The sequence below is a fragment of the Colobus angolensis genome, unplaced genomic scaffold, assembly GCF_000951035.1.
Source record: "Colobus angolensis palliatus isolate OR3802 unplaced genomic scaffold, Cang.pa_1.0 Scaffold6, whole genome shotgun sequence".
Classification (NCBI taxonomy): Eukaryota; Metazoa; Chordata; class Mammalia; order Primates; family Cercopithecidae; genus Colobus; species Colobus angolensis.
This window is the reverse complement of record NW_012119598.1, coordinates 27,879,098-27,889,606: the sequence shown is the minus strand read 5'-3', so window position 1 is coordinate 27,889,606 and position 10,509 is coordinate 27,879,098.

The following is a 10,509-nucleotide window of genomic DNA, read 5'->3' as shown; positions in this document are numbered from 1 at the left end:
AAAAAAAAAAAAAAAAAAAATGAGGGTGACAAAAATACATTTAAGGTCCAAAAAATCTATCTCAAATCACATTTTCTCAGAGAGAAAAATATATATATATATTTCAGTAAAATGTATATATATACACATATACATATATATATACACACACACACATATATATATACACATATATGTTTTGTTTTGTTTTGTTTTTTTCTGACAGAGTTTCTCTCTTGTGGCCCAGACTAGAGTACAATGGCACAATCTGGGCTCACTGCAACCTCCACCTCCCGAGTTCAAGCGAATCCCGTGCCTCAGCCTCCCAAGTAGCTGGGATTACAGGCATGTGCCACCACGCCCAGCTAATTTTTTGTATTTTTAGTAGAGATGGGGTTTCACCATTTTGGCCAGGCTCGTCTTGAACTCCTGACCTAAGGTGATCCACCCGCCTCGGCCTCCCAATTTGATGGGATTACAGGAGTGAGCCACTGCGCCTGGCCAAGAAAAATACTGAGTGATATGATCCATTGAATTGAGTGAGGAAAGCAAACCACAAGAAGATATGAGATAGAGGGAAAAGGAGATTTGATACTGCAGAAGTACAAAAGAAATACCCAAAATAATGATAGGAGAGTTACTGGAGGGGAATGAAATCTAGACACAGACCTTACAACTTTCACAAAATTTAAGTCAAAATGGATTATAGGCCTAATCTGTAAAACACAAAACTATAAAACTTCTACAACATGATGTAGGAGAAAGTCTAGGGACCCTTGATTTGATGATTTTTTTTTTTAGGAGTTTTGCTCTTGTTGCCCAGGCTGGAACCTCGGTTCCACCTGGTGGAATGGTGCCACCTCGACTCACTGCAACCTCTGCCTCCCAGGTTCAAGCAGTTCTCCTGCCTCAGCCTCCTGAGTAGCTGGGATTACAGGCATGTGCCACCATACATGGCTAATTTTGTATTTTTAGTAGAGATGGGATTTCACCATGTTGGTCAGGCTGGTCTCAAACTCCTGACCTCAGGTGATCTACTTCCCTCAGCCTCCCAACGTGCTGGGATTAGAGGTGTGAACCACCACGCCCGGGCAATGGTGATTTTTTTAGATACAACACCAAAAGCACAATCCATGAAAGACATAACTGATAAGTTGAACTCCCTGAAAACTTCTCTGTGAAAGATTATGTTAGAAGAATGAAAAGACAACTGAGAGAACATGCTGGCAAACCATGTATCAATAAAGAATTTGTATTCAAAATACAAAGAAGGCTTTAAAAACTCACTAAGAGAACAACCCAATTTTTAAAATGGCAAAAGATCTAAACAGATACCTCACCAAAAAAGATATACAGATGACAAATTACCATACGAAAAGATACTCAACATTGTATGCCCTTAGGGAACTGAAAATTAAACCAACAATGAAATAGCATTACACACTATTAGAATGTCAAAAATCCAAAACACTGACACCACCAAATGCTGGCCAAGATATGCAACAGTAGAAATCCTCATTCATTGCTGATGGGAAAAAGCCATCTGATACAGCCACTTTGGAAGACATTTTTGCAGTTTCTTCTAAAGCTAAGCATAATCTTAACATATGATGCAGCCATCCTGTTCCTTAATATTTACCCAAATGAGTTAAAAACATGTCCACACAATAACCTACACACAGATGTTTATAGCAGCTTTATCGATAATTGTCAAAACTTGGAAGTAACCAAGAAGTCCTTCACTAGGCAAATGGATAAACAAACTGTGGTACATCTGTACAGTGGAATATTATTCAGCAATAAAAAGGAATGAGCTATCAATTCACAAAAAAAACATGGAGGAACCTTAAAAGCATTCATCTAAGTGAATGAAGCCAATCTTAAGGGGCTACATACTATATACTTTCAACTATATGACATTCTGAAAAGGATAAAACTATTAGAAGACAGTGAAAAGATCAATGTTTTCCAGAATGGGGGTGAGCTGGGGGAGGGACCAATAGATAGAGCACTGGGAATTTTTAGGTCAGTGAAACTATTTTTATGATACTGTAATGATAGATATATTACATTATACATTTATTAAAACCCCTGTAATGTACAACACAAAGACTGAACCCTAATGGGAACTATGAGCTTCAGTTAAATAATAATGTATCAATCTTGGCTCATCAGTTGTAATAAATGTATCACACTAATGTAATATATTAATAGAAGAAAGTGTGGGGGTGGTGTGGGGGTATATAGAATCTCTCTGTACTTTCTGCACAAGTTTTCTGTAAACCTAAAAGTACTTTAAAGAAATTAAGTCTGTTGGCAAGGAGTGGTGGCTCACTCCTGTAATCCCAGCATTTTGGGAGGCTGAGGCGGGCAGATCACCTGAGGTTGGGAGTTTGAGACCAACCTGACCAACATGGAGAAACCCCATCTCTACTGAAAATACAAAATTAGCTGGACGTGGTGGCACATGCCTGTGATCCCAGCTACTGGGGAGGCTGAGGCAGGAGAATCACTTGAACCCTGGAGGCAGAGGTTGTGGTGAGCCGCGATCACACCATTGCACTCCAGCCTGGTCAACAAGAGCGAAACACCATCTCAATAAAAAAAAAAGGGGGAAAAATAAAGTCTATTAATTAACATTTTTAAATTTTATTTAAAAAATGAGGTCAAAGTATAATATTTTAATGGTTGCTGAAACAGTTGTGTCCTTAAAAATACTGATTTTCAGATATAAAGAATGATACAATAACTGTCAACAAATTGATTGCAAAAAAGATTTTGTCTCTGGCCTTAAATACCTTCATCATTAAGTAGTATTCATATTATACTCTATGAGAAAAATTAAAGGCTCTGAAGATGTTATGCTTTTCCTATCTGTTTCATCTTTACATATCCACTATTCATCTTTATAATACCCTTAATCTAGTAACACTTCCCCTTATCTGATTTCCCCTTCCTTCCTTCCTTCTTCCCTTCCCCTTCTTTTCTTTCCTTCCTTCCTTCCTTCTTTCCTTCTTTTCTTTCCTTCCTTCCTTCCCTCCCTCCTTCCTTTCTTCCTTCCTTCCTTCTTTCCTTGCCGTCCTTGCCGTCCTTCCTTCCTTCCTTCCTTCCTTCCTTTCCTCGTTTCTTTTTTATTAAACAAAGTCCCTGCCTTTTGCCCAGACTGGAGTGCAGTGGTGCGAATATGGCTCACCATAGCCTCTGCCTCCAGGGTTCAAGTGATCCTCAGCCTCCTGAGTAGCTGAGCCTACAGGCATGCGCCACCACACCTGGCTCAATGTTTTTTTTTTTTTAATTTTTTGTAGAGATGGTGTTTCACCATGTTGCCCAGACTGGTCTTGAACTCCTAGGCTCAAGCTATCCACCTGCTACAGCCTCCCAAAGTGCTGGGATTACAGACATGAGCCACTGCTCCAGGCCCACACAGTATTTTAACTTATGTTTGTGAACTACCCATTCCCCTTATAGTTCTCTTGGAAACTCCTTTGGATAACCCTGATTTAATTTTATTTGTTCAAGGTTCATACCTGAAAATAAAAGCTAAAACTATCAAGCAAGCTAAGCCAAAACTGACATATTCATTGGTATTTGAACCTCTTCCAGAAGCTAAATCAGCAAACAGCTAAATCAATGTTTTCAACTGGAGGTGAAGACAGCCAGTACTGGCCAAACCCTATTTTTCTAAAAAAATGAACTTCCCATCTCTTCCTTACTGATTTCTGCAGGTTCCTCTGGGGTGCATTCTGGTTTACCACAGGAAGCTAAATAAACCTAATTTTGTTTAACTTTAAGTGTGCTCCCTGCTGGCCTTTGGTTGGTGGGGTTTTGAATTAAGTGTAATATTCTTTAAGTAAAATTATTAAACTTGTGGAAAAAAAAAACAAAACAGAAGAAAAACATTGAGATCTAGTGCTAAACTAAGAGTTCTTAGACTTGACACCAAAAGTACAATCCATAAAAGTAACAATTGGTAAATTTGCCAGACCTCTTGGTGTAATGATTATTAGTACTCTGGACTTTGAATCCAGGATCCACTGGGACCTGATCATCTTCATTCCTCAAAACTGTAGGAATGAAGATGATCAGGTCCCAGTGGATCCTGGATTCAGGGCATCAAAACTAAAAATATGTGTATGAGAAACTGGCATAGCCAAGAGGAGCCTAAGGAGATACGACAACTAAATGTGGTACCTTGGATCAGATCCTGGAACATAAAAAGGACATTAGGTAAATAAGGCAATATGAATGCTACATATATTAGTTAATAATAATGTGATAACTAATAATGTAATAGTTCATCGATTGTAACAAATGATTATACTAATATGTTAATAATAGAAGAAATTATAAGAAGAAGAAACAAAAGGCATCCAAATTGGAAAGGAAAAGGTAAAAACCATCTCTATTCACAGATAACAGAATCCTCTATGAAGAAAATCTCAAAAAATCCACAAAAGGCTACTCAAGCTACTAAACTAATTTAGCAAAGTTTCAGTTTTCAAGATCAACACACACAAATCAGTTGTGTTAATACAGAGCAGCAGTGAATAATCAGAAAGGGGAACAACCAAGTCCATTTATAATAACATCTAAAATAATTAACTGCTTAGGAATAAATCTAACCAAGAAGCTGAAGGACAAGTATACTGAAAACTACAAAACGTTGCTGAAAAAAATTAAAAACCTAAATAAATGGAAAGACATCCCACATTCATGGATAGGAATACTTAATATTCCACTACTAATACTACCCAAACTGATCTGCAGATTTAATGCAATCTCTACTAAATATCCAACAGCCCTTTTCACCTAAATGGAAAAGCAAATTCTCAAGTGCATATGGAATTGCAAGGAGCCATTAATAGCCAAACCAAGCTTGAAAAATAAGAATAAAATTAGAGGATTCAAACTTCCTGACCTGACTGAAACTTACTATGACACTCCAGTAATTAAAACTGGATAGTACTGGCATATGAAGATAATAGGTCCATGGAATAGAATAGTGTCCAGAAATAAATCCTCAGATACATGACTCATTTTTGATAGGGTGGCAAGACAATTCAGTGGGGAAAGGAGAGCCTTTTCCAAAATGATGCTAGAGACCCACATATTGTGAACAAAAGTTCTCTGAAAAGAAATTTACAGGAAAATGACTTTTGTCCAGTGAAAAGTTTGCAAACGGGGAGAAGCCTTCAAAAACAAAGGTGTGTTCCAGACGACAAAGAGAGGGTTTTATAGCAGACGTTCCCGCCGAGGTTCCCAATTAGTCCCTTTATGCAAATTAAAGATTGAAATTTGCTTTAGTTCCCATGGGTTGATGCAGCTGAGTTCTGATTCATCAATACAGCTGAGCCCTGATTGGTTGGTACTGGTGAGCTCTGATTGTTGACTCAGATGAGCTCTGAAAGTTCCTAAGTTAAACAGAGATAGCGTTTTCAAGGAATCTCAGCGTACTGGTGTGACCTCTAGTCAATAAAAGGCCACTTGGCTCTATTTTAAATCTAGGCCCAATTAGCCACTTAAGGTGCTTCTTAAAGGTTGGCTCTTTCAGGTTCACATTTGTTCACAATGTGAAAGATTCAGGTTAGACCCTTACTTTGTATCATACACAAAAATTAAACTCAAGAGCTAAAACTATAAAACTTTTAGGAAAAGAATTGGGGGAAATCTTTATGACTTTGGATTTGACAATGATTTTATAAATACGACAGACACCAAAAGTACAGGTAACAAAACAAATAAATAAATTGGACTTCATCAAAATTAATAACTTTTGTGTATCACACAGTACACTATCATAGAAAGTAAAAGACAACCTACAGAATTGTAGAAGATATTTGCAAATCATATCTCTGATAAGAGATTAGTATCCAAAATGTATAAAGAACTCCTACAACTCAGTAGCAAAAACAACTAATTTTAAAATGGGCAATAGACTTGAATAGACATTCCTCCAAAGAAATGTTAGGCCAGTCTTAGTATCTAATATCTAAGAAGTCTTTGCCTAATGTCAGGTCACAAAATTCTTCTCATGCTTTCTTCTAAAAGTTTTAATAGCTAATTTAGATTTTACATTTAGGTCTATGATCCATATTAAGTGAAATTTTGTATACAGCATGAAATTTTGGTGGAGGCTTGTTTTTACATATGGATGCTGAATTCTTTCAACAGCACTTGTTAAAAATACTTTATGTGAGGTGCAGTGGTTCATGCCTGTGATCCCAACACTTTGGGAGACAAAGGCAGGAGGGTGCTTGAGCTCAGGAGTTTGAAACTAGCCTGGACAACATAATGAGACCCCATCTTTACAAAAAGTAAAAATTAGCCCGGCATGGTGGTGCACATCTGTAAGTCCCAGCTACTTGGGAGGCTGAGGTGGGAGGATCACTTGAGCCCAGGATATGGAGGCTGCAGTGAGCCATGATCATGCTACTGCACTCCAGGCTGAGTGACAGAATGTGACCCTATCTCAAAAAAAAACAAACAACAACAACAAAATACTTTATTTTTTCTCTATTGAATTTCCTTTGCACCTTTATCAAAAATCAATTGCCCACATTGACATAACAGTGTATGTTCAAAAAGACCCTTTCAAGTTTCACTGAAGATGCTACATTCAGAGTTTCATCCCTGAACTGTTTGTGATCTGCACTGTTTTCCAGTGTCATCTGTTTACCCACTGCTACCTCTTTGACTGTAAACGGCCTGTGATTCAGTTAGTATGTTTAAAAAAAACAAGTAATCTTCAATAAAAATGCGTATCTGAATCAGGAATTATGGCTGTAGATTCTGCTAAAAGACAAAGCTGCTAATGAGCAAGTGTCTTCTGAATCTGTGACTTTGTATTTCTTTGCTTGTTGTCTTTTCTATGGCAAAAAGTTATACTTTATTGTTTTTTGGTCCATTTTCTTTTTAAAGAATAGAAAATTCCAGAACCTTTTTGTTGTTGTTGTTGTTTGTTTTGTTTTGTTTTGTTTGTGGCACTTCACAAGAAACCTATCAAGGATCACGATTCCTTGAAAACCAGGAGAAATAAGGCCAGGTACATGGTCTCTGTTGTTCATCTTTGAACTGAGCATTAAACATCTGCACAACGTGTATAATTTTGAAAGCATCCTTTTTTTTTTTTGAAACAGAGTCTTGCTCTGTCACCCAGGCTGTAATGCAGTGGCACGATCATGGCTCACTGCAACCTCCACCTCCCAGGTTCAAGTGATCCTTCTGCCTCAGTCTCCAGAGTAGCTGAGACTACAGGCGCACGCCACCACACCCAGCTAATTTTTGCATTTTTAGTAGAGACAGGGTGTCACCATATTGGCCAGGCTGGTTTCGAACTCCTGACCTCGTGATCCGCCCACTTTGGGATCCAAAGTGCTGGGATCCGAGCAGTTTGGGAGGGCAAGACGGGTGGATCACCTGAGGTTGGGAGTTCGAGACCAGCCTGACCAACATGGAGAAATCCCCGTCTCTACAAAAAATACAAAATTAGCTAGACATGGTGGCACATGCCTGTAATCCCAGCTACTCGGGAGGCTGAGGCAGGAGAATCGCTTGAACCCAGGAGGCAGAGGTTGCAGTGAGCCGAGATCACACCATTGCACTCCAGCCTGGGCAACAAGAGTAAAACTCTGTCCCAAAAATAACTGAATAAAAAAATAAATAAAATTATAATTATGTTCACTGTTTTGTTACTGGAAAGATATAATACAAGTAGAAAATTCAAAACAATATACCACTATAACATTGCCATTCCTGCCAATCCAGTCCCACACCAGAGTTAATCACTTTATTACAGTTCAGTCTATATCCTTTCAATTGATTTTTATGCCTTTGTAAACACATCTCTATATATATATATCAATAGCTAATTCAAAATATAAATAGATGTATGATTTAGGAACAAGATACACAACACTCACACACACAGTCTATCTTGTCTGTTTTCCCATCACATGTCTTTATCTGAATTAATTAGACAGTCCAATTTTTTTAGATATTTCCATTGTTTCCATTTTCCACTCTCCACTCTAAGAAAGAAGCGCACTGTGAACACACCTCAGATCTGTGCTGAGGTCTTGGTGCCTCATTCAGACGTCCAGCACTGAGGTGTCTCCTGCCAGACCTCCATCAAGCCCGGTGTTGATGGCCTGCTGCTAGATCCTTCCTCACCCTCTGCTGCTCCCTGGGGCCTGTGAGTTGGGAATATCCCTATTAGCTTTAGTGAGAACTCATTTTGTACCCAAAGGTTGAGGAGCCCTTGAGAAAACAATTTTTTATCCTTGGGCAGTATAAAGGTAGGTTTGATGTCCCGTGTAGGATGAGTTGGAGTTTGGAGAGGCTGGAGATGCAGATCCTATGGGAGGTCATTGCCAGAAGCAAGAGCAAAAGCAGTTCCACACCTGACTCTTGAGAAGCACAGGACCAAGATCCCATGGTTTGTCTTCAGAATCAACACCTTCCCAGTGAATTCTAAATATAATCTTGTCCTTTCCTGATAACTTCCCTCCCATCCTTGGTGCACAATCTGAAGTTGTCGTAGGTGAGAGAGAGGTGAAGAAAGAGGGACCCCGGAAGATTCACCCACTGAAAAATCTCTAAAGACCTGTGGGTCAAAAACCCTGGAAACTTGAATTTTCCTGCGAGAGAGTTTGCCATTTGGCCCTTTCCTCCCGAGATCGCCAGAGATGGGCAGTTAGCAGGAAAAACCAGAGCCCCCAGAGACTTAGAATGAAGGTGGCACCTTCCGCACCATCTGCCTGCTGTGTCCCAGGCTCCCTGCGACCCTCAGTCCTCGAGGTCTCAAGCTCCAGGAGAGGGGCCGCCGCAGGAGCTCAGGGAATGAGAGGGACCGAGGGCATCTCCCCTCCCGTCCCTTCCTCTCCCGAGGGGCGGTTCCCTGGAAGGCCGCTACCACTCCGCTGTCTGGCGCTCACAGTCAGAATTTCTCGGGTTGTCTCGGAAGGGCCGCGCCCAGCGTTTGACCTGAAGAGGGGCGCTCGGAATTCGGGAAAGGGAAGTAGTGCCGCCCGCGAAGTCAGAGAAAGAGGAATGGGAGGCGGTCAACGCTCCTACGCTTTTTCCCGATCCCTCCCAGCAAATTCTCAGCCTGTGGCCTTCGACCCGCACCAGGGCCCGGAGTGGGTGGAAAGGTAAACAGACTCTATTCAAGCGGACCCTTCAAGCCGGGATCAGACAACGCGAGCCCTCTGGACCCAAACTCTGTCCGCCCGGAGGGACCACTGCCCCACAGTTCCCAGACGGCGCGGCGCTCCTGGGCTGGCGCGCTGCGATTCCCAAAGAGCCAATGTCTGTCATCCACAGCTGCAGGAAGAGGGACGAGAGCCCTGTCGCCGGGTCTTCAAACTAGAGAGTAAAAACTAAGCACCGATTAAACACACCGCCCGGGGGACGAAAACACGTCAGGCAGTCTGGATCTTGGCAACACACTGGAAAGGTGAGGTCCCGCGGTCCTGCGCTGGCGAATGAGAAGATTCTTGGACTGGGAACCCTGCTACCCGGAGGCCCGCTGTTCGTTAAGGAACCTTCCCCGGGAACTTGCCTTTAGGGTCCGGACAGAGCGGAGGGAGGGGTCCCGTGTGCCCGGGAACCCAAAGCTGAGATCTCCAGCAGTTAAGCAGTAGCGGGAGATGAGGCAGCCGGGTGGGCCTATCAGTCCTGATGCCCGGGCTCATTCCAGAATTTATTTTCCTTTGGTGTCTCCCAAGCCCTCGCTAAGGCAAGTGATAAATGAGGTGGCTGGACGAGAAACTGGAGGGGTCGGCGGTGGCAGAACTGGGGCTGGGGAAGCTCTCTGGGGCTGTCACTGTACCTCGGTGGTCCCTAGTGCCCATGTGCTGGGCGCTGGCTCGCCAGGTTAGGGAATCAGCTGTCTAGAAGGGCTCCAGGGCCCCGGACCACCCGTGTACATCATTCGTCCCCGACGGCCACCTGTCACCAGAACCCTGCGCTTTGCGCGGGGTCTCATTGGCAGCCAACCAAACTCCTTGGAGGCAGTACCCAGCTGGAAAGCCCAGGTCCAGCCACATCACTCACCAAAGGTAGTTATACGCGGAAAAGCCTGATCCCTCGCCGCCACCTTCCTAGGGGGACCAGGAGCTTTTGGAGAAGCCCTTCAGACGCCAGCTCTCTCAGACCCTGCGATGTTCAATACATTGATGTGTTTCGCCCCACTCCTTTCCACAGATTAGCCAGCAAGTCACCCTGAAAGAGTCTGGTGACCATCAAGATTGCTTCCCCTGACCTCATCCAAGTGAGCCAGTTTCCAGTACCAAAGCCCACTTTGAGCTAAGCACCCTTAAAGCTTCCACACCCTTGTGGCACAGAGATCAAACTGAGGCCCTCGGAGAATACAAAAAAATGAAAGTGGAAGACCCAATATTCCCTGAGCCAGGACAGGAAAACAAATCTCCAGGAGACCAGATATTTGGTGTTCAACTGTGATGGCCAATGGAGTCTCCGTTTATTTGGTGCCTGAGTCCCTTGAAGACAAACCTCCATTCCCAGAGTTCA